We start from the raw sequence: 12,391 nt of genomic DNA, 5'->3' as shown, positions 1-12,391 counted from the left end.
AAGCTAAAGACAAACACAAAACTTCTGTCTCACTTCCCAACCTCTGCCCTGTGCAAAGAGAAGAGAAAGATTCCGTTCTGTCTTTTGATGGTTTTACTTTTCTCCATGGGCAATGAGGGCTGTGGTAGTGATCTGGACCTCTAACTTTTCATGGGGAGAATTAGAATGCATGGCTCTTAGGATCTAGCAGCCCTGGATCTGCAGTTTGCAAATAACCACTAGATGCAGGTGGTTACTTAACTATAAATTAGTCAAAATTAAATAGAATTAAAAACTCAGCATGTTTTAAGTGTTCATTAGCTACAGTCACGGAGAAGGCAAGGGCACCTCACTCCAGTACTCTTGCCTGGAAAATCCCGTGGACGGAGGAGCCGGGTAGGCTACAGTCCATGGGGTCACTAAGAGTCGGACACGACTGAGCAACTTCACTTTCACTTTTCACTTTCATGCATTGGAGAAGGAAATGGCAACCCACTCCAGTGTTCTTGCCTGGAGAATCCCAGGGATGGGGGAGCCTGGTGGGCTGCCGTCTATGGGGTTGCACAGAGTCGGACATGACTGAAGTGACTTAGCAGCAGCAGCAGCAGCTACAGTCAACTAGTGGCACAGATTTAGAATATTTTTTTTACCATCACAGAGAATTCCACTGGACAGCATTACCCTAGCTCTTCATTATAGAAAGACAAAATATTTTTGAGATAAATTTTTACCTAATATGATTCAGATCCATTCCAAAAAGTTTTCATATTTAAACCAGTCAAGAAAGTAAATAAAATAATCTTCAAATAAAGAATTTGGAGTACATCTAAAAACAGACTTTGATGGAAGTGGTCTTTCGTGTGTACATTTTATTAAAATGCTTTCAATGTGACTGTTTAGATAATTTTGTTATACTGCATTATAATGTTACAATATGTTTTCTGGGATCATTCCCAGAGAGTTCATCTCAGTTTTTGTAAAGCATTACGTAGCTATTTGATAATGACAAAGAGAAATTAAAATTGTCTGCAATTAGAAAGGAGTCTTTACATTCTCCATGACTAAAATCTTTGGACAAATCCAAGCAAATTAGATTGATCCTTACCAAGCATAAGGAGATTGCTTAGTTTCCCTCTCTGAATGCCAAGAATAATTTGTAAGTTTCACTTCCAACTCAGAGCTGGTGACTGGGGGAAAACTCTTATGTTAGAAGAGAACCCATTGGATTTAACATATGGTAACTTCAGTAAAAGTTCATTATAATGGAGTATGTGCATGCATACATGCTAAGTTGCTTCAGTCATGTCTGACTCTTTGCAACCCTATGGACTGTAGCCCATCAGGCTCCTCTGTCCACAGGATTCTCCAGGCAAGAATACTGGAGTGGGTGGTCATGCCCTCCTCCAGGAGATCTTCCCAACCCAGGAATCGAACCTGCAACTCCTGCATTGCAGGTGGATTCTTTACTGCTGAGCCCATTCTTTACTGGGGAAGCCCATGGTGAAGTATAATTGTAACAAGTGTCCATAGCATGAGAATTACCAATGGGAGAGGACAAGAACAGATAAGGGAAAGAACTGCAAAACTGTCGTTTTCCTGGGGATGAAGACAGACTCCTTGAGAGCAGATATCTTTGTTCCGCTATTGGTGTCTTGGAGCCCACAATCAGGCCTGACACATAGCAAATGTTCAGTATTTGTTGAGTGAAACTGTTTAGCACAGATAAAAAGTAACTGGCATACGTACACAGACATACTGACTTTTTAACCAACTGGCCAATGGTATGTTTTAATCAACATCTAATGCAAATGGAGTAGGAAAACACACTGTTTCTGTGGAAACCCTGGTGGCTTAGATGGTAAAGAATCTGCCCACAAAATGTCCACCCTGGGTCTGGAAGATCTGAAGAAAGGAGTGGTTACCCGCTCCAGTATTCTTGCCTGGAGAATTTCATGGACAGAGGAGCCTGTCGGGCCCTAGCCCGTGGGGTCACAAAGAACTGGACTTGACTGAGTGACTAACCCTTTCTGCGGAAACACCCCTTTCTCTGTTAGCGGCACACTCATTCAGCTCTTACCTTTATATTCCAGGAAGTTATTTTGCTCTCACAGTTTAACAACAGCAATAATAATAACAAAATGACAACAACATAAAAATCCTTGCTTACCTTGTTCTACTAGAGAATTTTAATATCTAATATTGTAAAGGACAATCTTGTAACTTTTTTGTATGTAGCTATTATGTTAACATGTAGGGTAATTTATAATCAAACAGGGATATATTAGGCTGAGGGAAATGAATCCTAGATAGTTTTCCCTTCAAATCAAGTGTTTTATTGTTTAAACAAACTTCTTCTTTAAAAAGAAAAAGAAAAGAAATTGTGAGCTAGCAACTTGCTGTGATATATCTTAGCAAGCATTCACTGAATGTCTAATAATATACAATCATCAATATGGTGCAGGGGGATAACATTTTACTAAGACAAAGTTTTTGCTCCGAAGAAACTTGCAATTTAATGAGGGGGATACAGATGAGTACTTTAAAGACAAGGGGAGATATGGTTAAGTACAACTTGAACACAGGCCAATGAGGACACAAAGTTGAGAAGGGATTTTTTTGTTTGTTTTGTTTTGTTTTTGTTTTGTGATGTGGAAGGGCTAATGATAGAGGGCAGGACCCAAATGCACTGCAGTACATTTTAAGATGATAATGTATTCAGTACCAATTTAAGAAACAGTTTTAATTTGCATAGAACACAAAGACAGTTCATTACTTCTTCATTCCTCATCTTTTCCTTCAGTTTTGTCACCAACCTTCCCAACATTTTGACATCATCATTTAACTTGTTGGTTTGATTTGCCCCTTGTAGTATTAGGAGATTATTTCCTGGTTAGTTCCTGGTACCACCTGTTAAAAAATATTCAGCTTGAAAAACAAGGCTCCTGTATATTCTTGGCTAAAATGAGTAGTTCTCAATCTTGGGCACATGTTGAAATCACATGGGAAAACTTACAAGTGATAGATGCCTATCATTTGCCTCCTAAGATGATATACTTGAGAAGGACACAGCATCACTCTGGAGTGTCCCTGCCAAAAAATGCAGAGACTGAATTTAATCATAAGGAAACATCAAAAAAACCCAAATTGGCTAACATTCTACAAAATAATATGTTATTTACATTTTTTTCATGTTATGAAAAATATGAAGACCAATTCCATATTAAAGGAGACTGAAGAGACACGACAAGTAAATGCAATGATGACCTTGAATTTGATCCTAGACTAGAAACCAAATCAGAAATATGACATACATGAGACATTTGGAGAACTCTGAATAAAGTTTGTAGATTAGATCATATGACTATCACTGTAGATTTTTTATTTTGATTATTGTATTATACTTATTTAATAAAAGGTTTTTATTTTTAGGAAATACCCACTAAAATATTTTGAAGTAGAGCAGTGTCATACCATTGACTTATTCTCAAATGCTTCAGAAAAAAAACATGTGTATTTGGAGAGAATATATATATTCAGAGAGTGATAGAAAGGAGAGGGGGGGTAGGGGCAGAGGAGGAGAATGATAAAGATATTGTGAAGAATCTGGAATAATGGTATACAGAATTTTTAAATATTTTTTGGAAATTTTAGGTAAGTTTTATATTATTTAAAAATTTTATTCTGTAAAGCAATTATCCTTCAATTAAAAAGTTGATTTAAAAAAAAAGAGAAAAATTTTTAAATATTTTTAAGTTAAAAGAAAATCACTGATGCCTGGATCCCACCCCCAGGGTTGCCAATTACTTCTTCTAGGGTGTGGTCTGGGCATCAGGATGTTGAGCTCTCTCCAGCTGACCTTGATATATAGCTGGAGTTGAGAGTCACTGGCTTATGCAGACTCTGGTGTAGAACAGCAGAACACAAGATAACAGGTAATGGAGAGAATATGGATGAAATAAAGTCATTTAATCTTCCACAACAATCCAAAATTGGTAGGTCTTTTTTGCAGCAGTGGGGTATCAGCTTGTAACATCTGGACCTGAAAGAAAAGAGAACTTTGGTCATGACTATTAGGCAGAGAAATTAGACAGCACTTAGATTCCCCTGAAAATATTCTATTGCTGACCAGACACAATGTTTAGGGAATAGGTTTATATTAAATTTATGCAAAATATATATTTAAGATAAATTTAGAAATAAGATAATATGCATTTGATAACTGTTTACACAGTGCTAACTTTAACTTTCCACAAGGCTTTATGTTACTTTGTCTACAAGTAACATAAAGCCTCAACTTAAACAGGTTTAAACAATAGGCAATTTAACATCTAATATAACATCTAATGTAACAGCAGCTCAACAATGTCCTCAAGGATTTGCGTTCTTTCCATCTCCCTGTTCCACCGTCTATAGTGGGTCATGTTTACCCTAGGTTATGGGCTTCCCTTGTGGTTCATCTGGTAAAGAATCCGCCTGCGATGCGAGAGACCTGGGTTCGATCCCTGAGTTGGGAAGATCCCCTGGAGAAGGGAATGGCTACCCACTCCAGTATTCTGGCCTGGAAAATTCCATGGACTATACAGTCCATGGGATCTCAAAGAGTCAGACACAACTGAGTGACTTTAACTTTCACTTTCTTTCAGGTCTTCTTAGAGTCCCAAAAGGACATCAAGGCCTCACATCCAGATGTAGTGGTGATCTTTTCTTGTTTTTACCTTCTAGGAACAAGGAGATCTTTTCCAGAACCCCTTCCCCTATGTCTCAATGTCCTTAATTGGATCACTTGTTCATTCCTAAACTAGGCATTGCAAAGAATATGGGATTTCCAAGATGGGCTTAGATGCTTAGGATGGTATCTGCTTTGAGGATGGGGTTATTGTCCTCTGAGACATGAGGGAGACAGAATGCTACAAAGCTGGGGTGGAGGTAGGGAATAAGCATTAAGGCTTCCCTAGAGCTCAGTTGGTAAAGAATCTGGAAAAAAAAAAAAAAAAGAATCTGCCTGCAATGCAGGAGACCCGGGTTCGATCCCTGGGTCAGGAAATGGAAAAGGAAATGGCAACCCACTCCAGTACTCTTGCCGGGAGAATTCCATGAACAGAGGAGCCTGGGAGGCTACAGTCCATGGGATCGCCAAGAGTCAGACATGACTGTGTGACTATATTCAGACATTTCTCTGAGATTAAGTCAGACTTCCACATAAGACAGTCGACTGTGTACACACTCAATGCAAGGAGACTGGCAAACTAAGAATTTAAAAACTGAGAAATGTGGACTGCAGGGGGTAAAAAAGTATAAGACTAACTAAGAGATTTGACTTTAACCAGTTAAATGACCTTGACCAAGTGACTTAATTTTTCTAGACCTCATTTATTTTCTCACATAAAAAATTAAGGTTGGACTGGATAGTTTCTAAGATTACTTCCCACATTTATAGCCTATAATCACTGTTAACTAAACTCTCTATCAATAAATGTAGAGTAAGTTGGTATTTGTGAGAATGCCTCTCAGAGTAACTAGTTCTGCAATGTAGACACCCACACAAAAAGAACAAAGCAAAGGCTTTAAAAGCATAATTAGGACTTCTGGTTTCTGGTCTGGCATGTAGAGTGCTTGGAAGTCATCACTTCCTCCTAACAATAAGTAAAAAGCTGAACAAACTGAAAAATCAAGAACTCTTAGAGAAATTTTCCAGCGCATTCTCTTCTTCTTAACAAGGTCTATGAGCAAAAGAAATGATTTTTACCAGAGTTTGCATTATTGGGGTTTTAGCAGAGCCTAACTGATCTGAAGAAAGAGAAACATTCAACTCTAGTCTTGCATGTGGGAGAAAGGAAATAACCAATTACAGCCCAGTCTAGCCGTCCTGTACCGCCTAAGAGATGGTGGGAAATGGACATGGACTTGTCAAGTTCACAGTGCAGGGGTACAGGCTCATTAAAAGATTGCTCCCCTTCCCCCACACTTTACCACCACAGCACTAAAGAACAGTATGTCATGTCTGTTTTTCAACAATTACAAGGAATATTAAAAGGTAAAAACACAGTTTGAAGAGCAGGCCAAGCATGAGAACCAGGCTCAGATATGGCAGACTTAGACCAAGAATTTAAAACATCTATGATTAATATGCTAAGGCCTCTAATGGATAAAGTGAATAACATGTAAGAACAGGTGGACAGTGTAAGCAGAGGGATGTAAATTCTAAGAAGTCTGTGAATAGAAACTTCCAAAATGAAGAAGTAAAAATAAAAAACACTGGAAAAAATAAAAACCAGAATACCAAAGAACTGTGGGCCAACTACAAAAGGTGTAACATACTTACAATGAAAATATCAAGAGAAAAAAGAGAGAAGGGACAGAAATATTTGAAGCAATAAAAACTGAGAATTTCCCCCCAATTAGTGTCAGATATCAAATGACAGATCCACGAAACTCAGAGAAGAATAAATGCCTAAAACACTACACTGATGTATATATTAAATTCAAATTACAAAAATAAAGAAAAAATCTTGAAAGAAGGCAAAGAGAAAAAAATCTTACCTATAGAGAAGAATGTGCGCTAAGTCACTTCAGTCATGTCCAACTCTTTGTGACTCCATGGACTGTAACCTGCCAAGTTTCTCTGTCCATGGGATTTTCCAGGCGAGAATACTGGAGTGGGTTGCCATTTCCTTTTCCAGGGATCTTCCAGACCCAGGGGTCTAACCTTGTCTCTTACATCTCCTGCATTCGCATTGGCAGGCAGGTTCTTTACCACTAATGCCACCTGGGAAGCCCCAAGAGAGAAGCATAGATAAGAATTATATCTGATTTCTCTTCAAACACCATGCAAGCAAGAAGAGTGGAGTGAAATACTTAAAGTGTTGGAATTAAAGAAACACCAACTTAGAATTCTGAATCTTACAAAATTATCCTGCAAAGGTGAAGGAGAAATAAATACGTATTTATTTTTGCTATGTGGCACTTGGGATCTTAGTTCCTTCACCAGGGATCAAAATCACATCCCTTGCATTGGATGCAGGGAGTCTTAACCATTAAATGACAGAGAAATTCTGAGATTCTTATTCCTAATTGATCTGATAACAGTTCAAAATAATATCAACAGTGTATTTGATCATGTATTCTTATGTATGCGTCTGTATAAGAGAAATGAATGACAACCAGGATATAAGAGATGGAAGGGAGGAATTAGGATTATTTTCTTATTATAAGATATTGCACTACCATGAAATGGTATAGTGTTATTTGAAAGTGGACTTGGTTTAGTTGTAAATGTATATTGCAAACTCTAAGACAACCACTTAAAAAGTAAAAAAAATTTTAAAAAGCATGATTGGAATGCTAAAATAGAGAAAATGAATTTCTATAAAATTTTCAATTAAAACTACAAAGAGCTGAAAAACAATGAAAGATAAAAAACAAAGAACAAGGGCAATGAATAGAAACCAATAATAAATATGGTAAAATATTAATCCAACTACATCAACAGTCACTTTAAACATCAGTAGTCTAAATACACCAACTAAAAGACAGAGATTATCAGAATGGGTCAAAAAATAAGACATTCTATCTACAAGAAACCAATTATGTTTTATTATTTTTGTTTGATTGTTTTAATTTTTATTGAAACAGAGTTAATTTATAATGTTGCTTAAGTTTCAGGTATAAAGCAAAGTGATTCAGTTATACATATATTATATTCTTTTTCATATTCCTTTCCATTATGGATTATTACAAAATATTGAGTATAGCTCCTTGTGCTATACTTATTGGTCCTTATTGGTTATCTCTTTTACATATAGTGATGAGTATCTATTAACCCAGAACTCCTAATTTATCCCTCCCCCCATTTCTTCTTTGGTAACCATAACTTGTTTTCTATGAATATGAGTCTATTTCTGCTTTGTAAATAAGTTCATTTGTTTCATATTTTTTTGATTTCACATATAAGTGATATCATATGTAGTTCATCTTCCTCTGTCTGAATTACTTCACTTAGTATGATAATCTCTAGGTCTATCATGTTGGTGCAAATGGCACTATTCCATCCTTTTTATGGCTGAGTAATATTCCATTGTATATTTGTACCGTATCTTCTTTATCCAATCGTCTAAATGAGTATTTGACGTACATTAATGTTGCTTCCATGCCTTAGCTATTGCAAGTAGTGCTACCATGAATATTGGGATAAATGTATCTTTTTGAATTAGAGTTTTCTCTGGATATGCCCAGGAGTGGAATCACTGGATCATATGGTAACTCTGTTTTTAATTTTCTTAGGGAACTTTTATAGTGACTGTTACATGCTGCACTCCATAGTAACAGCAGTAATTTACATTCCACAAAGTAGAAGAAGAAACCCATTTTAAATAAAAGGGCACTTATAGAGTAAAAGTAAAAGGAAAGATATACCATGCTAACATTAACCAAAAGAAAGAAGTAGCTATACTGATTTAAGACACTGAATAGATGGCAAATAAGCATACGAAAAGATGCTTAATATCATATGTCATTAAGGAATGGCAAATTGAAACAAAGAGATATCATTGCAAACATATTGTTCAGTCTCTCAGTTGTGTCTGACCCTTTGCAACCCCATGGACTGTAGCATTCCAGGCTTCCCTGTCCTTCAACATCTCCCGTAGCTTGCTCAAATTCATCTCCATTGAGTCAGTGATGCCATCCAACCATCTCATCCTCTGTTGTCCCCTTCTCCTCCTGCCTTCAATCTTTCCCAGCATCAGGGTCTTTGCAATGAGTCACCTCTTTGCACCAGGTGGCCAACATATTGGAGCAACATATTAGAATAACCAAATCCAAAATACTGGCAACAGCAAATGCTGGGAAGGATGTGGATCAACAGAACCTCATTTGTTGCTGGCACAGTGGTACAGTCACTTTCGAAGACACTTTGGAAAACTCAACTTGTGGGTAAACTTTTTACGGAACTAAGCATATTCTTACTGCTGTTGTTGTTCAGTCACCAAGTCATGTCCAACTCTTTGTGACCCCGTGGACTGCAGCACACCAGGCTTCCCTGTCCTTTACCATCCCGAAGTTTGCCCAAGTTCATGTCCATTGAATTGATGATACCATCCAACCGTCTCATCGTCTGTCATCCTCTTCTCCTACTGCCTTCAATCTGACTCAGCATCAAGTTCTTTTCCAATGAGTCTGTTGTTAGCATCAGGTGGCCAAAGTATTGGAACTTTAGCTTCAGTGTCAGTCCTTCCAATGAGCACTCAGGGTTGATTTCCTTTAAGGTTGACTGGTTTGATCTCCTTGCTTTCCAAGGGACTCTCAAGAGTCTTCTCCAGCATCACAGTTGGCAAGCATCAATTCTTCGGTGCTCTGCCTTCTTTATAGTCCAGCTAGCACATCTGTCTGTACATGACTACAGGAAAGACCATAGCTTTGACTATATGGACCTTTGTCGGCAAAGTAATGTCTTTGCTTTTTAACACACTGTGTAAGTTTGTCACAGCTTTCCAGCAAAGAAGCAATCGTATTCTAATTTGATGGCTGCAGTCACCATCCATAGTGATCTTAGAGCCCAAGAAGAGGAGAGCTGTCACTGCTTCCTTCCACTTTTTCCCCATCTATTTGCCACAAAGTGATGGGACTGGATGCCATGATCTTCGCATTTTAATACTGAGTTTTAAGCCAACTTTTTCACTCTCCTCTTTCACCTTCATCAAGAGGCTCTTTAGTTCCTCTTCGCTTTCTGTCATAAAAAAGAAAGGCTTTCATCTGCATATCTGAAGTTGTTGATATTTCTCCCAGCAATCTTGATTCCAGCTTACAATTCATCCAGCCTGGCATTTCTGATGATGTGCTCTGCGTATAAGTTAAATAAACAGGATGACAATAAACAGTCTTGTTGTACTCTTTTCTCAATCCTGAACTACTCAGTTGTTCCACACTGGGTTCTAACTGTTGCTTCTTGACCATCATACAGGTTTCTCAGGAGACAGGTGAGCTTGTCTGATATTCCCATTGCATTCTTACTGTATGATCCAGCAATTTTACTCCAAATACCCAAATGAGCTGAAAACTTACGTTCACACACAAACCTGCACACAGATGTTTATAGCAGTTTTAGTCATAATTGCCAAAACTTGGAAGTAATCAAGATGGGCTTCAGTAGGTGAATAGATAAATAAACTATGGTACATCTAGAGAATGGAATATTATTAAGAGCTAAAAAAAAAGGCTTATCAAGCCATGAAAAGACAAGGAGAAATTTTAAATGCATATTACTAAGTGAAAGAAGCCAATCTGAAAAGGCTGCATACTGTATGACTTCTAACTATATGACAATCTGGAAATGGCAAAACTATGGAGGCAATAAAAAAAATTAATGGTTGCCAGGGATTGGAGGGAGGGAGAGATGAATAGTCAGAGTCCAGGGATGTTTAGGGCAGTGAAACTGCCTGTATGATCCTGTAATGGGGGATACATGTCATTGTATGCCTTTTAAAACCCATGGAATGTACAACATCAGGAGTAAACTCTGTGACTTCGAATAATGATAAGTTCATCCATTTGACAAGTGTGCCAGCTTAGGGCAGGATAATTATTAGCAGAGGAGGCTGTTGCATGGGAGGGGGGCAGGAGTGATGTGGGGCAGGGGTCCACAACCTCCAGGATCTAATCCCTGATGGGCTGAGGTGGAGCTGATGTAATAATAATAGAAATAAAGCTCACAATAAAGGTAATTCGTTTGAAACATCCTGAAACCATTCCCTCACTTCTGGTCCATGGAAACATTGTCATCCACGAAACTGGTCCCTGGGGCCAAAAAGGTTGGGAACCTCTGTTGTCAGGGTATCTCAATGTCTGCTGCTCAATTTTTCTGTGTACCTAAAACTGCTCTAAAAAATAAAGTCTATTAAAAAAAATTATTAAAGCTAACTCTGTCAGACCCTGAGATATAATATTTCATGTAATGAAATAAAAGTTTTCTCTTAACTCCAAGCCTTAACTTTCCCTTTCCTCAGGCACATCCTAGTAAATAAATGTGTCTGGGAGTTTGATGAGGAAGAAAAGCTATCTGAAAGTTCCTCCTTTGCACTTCTCGTCTCCATGTATGTGGGCAAATTCTCCAACCTCTTCCCTCCCAAGAAGAAATTCAGATTTTTTTTAAGGTAAGTGTCTAAATGATCTATTTTCTTTAAAAGTACCATTTCAGATATTTCCTGTCCTTAAGATCCTGCCATTGAACAAATAACCTGAATTCTGCTTCTATTAAAGCAGATGTGGAAATGAAATGAGCAAGGTTAGTCCTGACATCTACTGTCAGAACTGGAGTATGAACTGCTTTACGCAAGCCTCCCACTGTAATGAGCTGGGCAGTGGGTAGCAAAAGGGGCAGGTGCAGGAATGACTGGGCTTCCCTGGTGGCTCAGATGGCAAAGAATCTGCCTGCAATGCAGGAGATGGGGGTCTGATCCCTGGGTGGGGAAGATCCCTCAGAGAAAGGAATGGCTGCCCACTCTAGTATTCTTGCCTGGAGAATTCCATGGACAGAGGAGCCTGGGGGGCTACAGTCCATGGGGTCGCAGAGTCGGACACGACGGAGCCACTAACACATGATAGGAGTGATTGGAGAAGAGCCACCCAAAACTCAATTATACTGAAAGAGGGAGCCAGGGAACCCCTCAGCTCTACTTGAGATAAACATGCTGAAGATTCCAGAGGCAGAAGGTAAAACGAATGTCAAGAGATGTTCTTAATTCTCACCCAGGAGTCTTCCTCGGGCTCTGACATCTTTAACAAAGCTCACTCTTTGTTTTTCTTGTCATGCTTCTCTCTCCGGTGCTCTAAAGAAAATTATATACTGGGTTTGATTCTTAGAAGAGCGAGAGAGGAAGGAAAAATAGAAAGCTTCCCTCACCTTGGTCTTTCTCCTGCCCCGGGGTTCTGCTCTATGCTAAAGCGGCTCTCTACCTTTAATTCGTTATTTTTATCTTCCTCTGGAAATATTTTCCACCCCAACCCAGGAATTAGCTATGGAATTAAGTCACCAGGCTATTTTAAAAGGTGTGCATCCCATGAGGGCTCTCACTTCATCACCTCCCAGGCTCTTGTGTATCTCATAAAGAGCTATTCCCCAGACTGGGGAGAAGAGATCCAGAATGGACAGTATTCTAGGTGAAGAGAAGCGGGCACTCGTTCTTGCTGTGGCTGCAGTGTGTTGTAATGGTTGTTACACAAGGACTTCTGTAAAAATAGAGAATGGCCATGTTGCTGTCTGAAGTCTGGCCTCCATTGTTACCAACCAGGGGAAGGTCGAACAGGCCCACAAGGATGGACTAGAGGACTCGGGAGCCGTGAGTAAATATCATTAACCACCACCCTCAGCGCAGCTGATGGCAGTATCCTCTGGCCTTGCTCCTCATCATCCCTTGCC

The 12,391-nt window shown here is 38.8% G+C and overlaps 1 long non-coding RNA gene across 1 annotated transcript; it reads right to left on the bottom strand.

Moving 5' to 3' along the window:
• Positions 1-2,466: 2,466 nt before the first annotated feature.
• On the bottom strand, positions 2,467-11,903 carry LOC145503509 (uncharacterized). The gene is made up of 3 exons (XR_014051521.1): positions 11,876-11,903; positions 6,520-6,745; positions 2,467-4,018 (listed from the first exon to the last, which is right to left on the bottom strand). It is a non-coding gene; the product is annotated as an uncharacterized LOC145503509 (long non-coding RNA).
• Positions 11,904-12,391: the final 488 nt, after the last annotated feature.

This window comes from Giraffa tippelskirchi, chromosome 4 (genome assembly GCF_054371585.1).
Source record: "Giraffa tippelskirchi isolate mGirTip1 chromosome 4, T2T-mGirTip1v1.2.pri, whole genome shotgun sequence".
In the NCBI taxonomy this organism is placed as follows: Eukaryota; Metazoa; Chordata; class Mammalia; order Artiodactyla; family Giraffidae; genus Giraffa; species Giraffa tippelskirchi.
Note: the sequence above shows the minus strand (reverse complement) of the source record. Positions and strands in the feature narration are given on the sequence as shown.